General features: G+C 47.6%; 1 pseudogene; it reads right to left on the bottom strand.

The window, feature by feature from the left end:
• Positions 1-1,717, bottom strand: part of LOC103088511 (THUMP domain-containing protein 3 pseudogene) — a 26,528-nt pseudogene that overhangs the window by 21,950 nt on the left and 2,861 nt on the right.

Genomic DNA, 1,717 nt, shown 5'->3' with positions numbered 1-1,717 from the left:
TTCCTGCTGGGCTGGTGGGACAGTGCCTCCCAATCTTTGAACAACAGGGGATTCTCAAAAATGCAAACTGTAAACTTCAGCTAAGGCAAGTATGTGTTTATGAAAAAAATGATGGGGAAAAATATTGCTACCTTTTGTTAAGTAACTACTATATGCCAGGTAGTGTCTTGTGCCCTCAGCATTTTTTTTTTTTTTTTTTTTGTGGTACGCGGCCCTCTCACTGCTGTGGAGCACAGGCTGCGGAGCACAGGCTCCAGACGCACAGGCTCAGCGGCCACCGCTCACGGGCCCAACCACTCCGCGGCACGTGGGATCTTCCCGGACCGGGGCACGAACCCGCGTCCCCTGCATCGGCAGGCGGACTCTCAACCACTGCGCCACCAGGGAAGCCGGGGACCATAGTTCTTGTACATAAAACCAGCAAGAGTACTAGGAGGAGGCTGCAACAGTCTCACCCTTAAAACAAACTTCCCATTAAGCCAGGAGTAATTACTCACCAACACAAAACAGGAAACAAAGTCCCAAGAACAGAAGCCAGGAACAGAGGACACCCAAGTAAACTGGAACTTCAGGCAAGGTGGGAGGCTTGGGTAGGCGCTGGGCAGGACATGGTGGCAGTCGTTGCTCCCTGGAGGAGAGGGAGGTTACCAGTTATAGGGGTAACTGATGTCAGGTTGGCCCATCAGTTACCAGGGAAACTAGAAGAGGGGCACACCCATTACCACTCCTTTGATAAGCTATCGTGCTGGAGATGTTCTGATCTAAAGGTTAGAACAATCACTAGCTGGGTTCTGGGGACAAGTATGCGGGAAGGTTAGTCACGTGAGTAGGGTGCAGGTGCAGGTGAAGCAGGCACTAGTTGAGCAGGGGATGGATAGAGAGCAAGAGAGCAGCCATCTTGGGTGGCCTGACCATAAAGCTGCAGATAAGAAAAGGGTTTATTTAGGGTCCTAGGAATTGCAATTCGGGAAGCACAGATTTGAGTAGCAACTCAAATATGCTCCAAGGGGAGTAAAAATGGCAGAGGTTTAGAAAGAGAACAAAGACATTCCAGAGAAGTAACTTAGGTTGTTAGGCAGAACAGGGCTTGGCAGGCATTCAGTTACCTGTCGGCAGCTGATTGGTGGTTAAGCTGCAGTTTCCAGAGACTGAAGAAAATGAGTTCCAGGTGGCCTGACTGGTTGGCTAAATCAGAAGTTTATGTTGCCTCCAGGTGTGGATGTGTGTAAGTTCTGCACCCTTAATGACCTCTGGCTCCACTTTAGATCCCTTTGACATAAGTGACTCCATTTTGTTGTTCAGGGTCCACAGGGTCTCTCCATGTCCTGATTTGCCCCAACATATTCCCAGTTTATGCCAACTCTGGTACCAGTTATTAACAGCGTAACTTTTTCACTCTCAAAGGTGTCCCAGTTTGGTGGGAAGAAGTAAAATGGGCATAAGCTTGTGTAAGGTTCTTGTATCATTCAGCAATTGGTGCAAGTATTTACTTAAGGGTAATAAGAAGACATTTTGAAATGTGTATTCAACTACCAAAAGCACAAAGAATTAGAACTAAACAGAGGAGAAAAATGCAACAATAAAAAATATTTGATTATTCTAAAAGAAGTTAGGAAAGGAGAAATAACATCAAATAAAGAACACATTGGGGCTTCCCTGGTGGCGCAGTGGTTGAGAGTCCGCCTGCCGATGCAGGGGACACGGGTTCGTGCCCCGG

This window comes from Lipotes vexillifer, unplaced genomic scaffold (assembly GCF_000442215.2).
Source record: "Lipotes vexillifer unplaced genomic scaffold, Lipotes_vexillifer_v1.1 scaffold815, whole genome shotgun sequence".
Classification (NCBI taxonomy): Eukaryota; Metazoa; Chordata; class Mammalia; order Artiodactyla; family Lipotidae; genus Lipotes; species Lipotes vexillifer.
The sequence above is the reverse complement of the archived record's forward strand: the minus strand, read 5'-3'. Positions and strand labels throughout refer to the sequence as shown.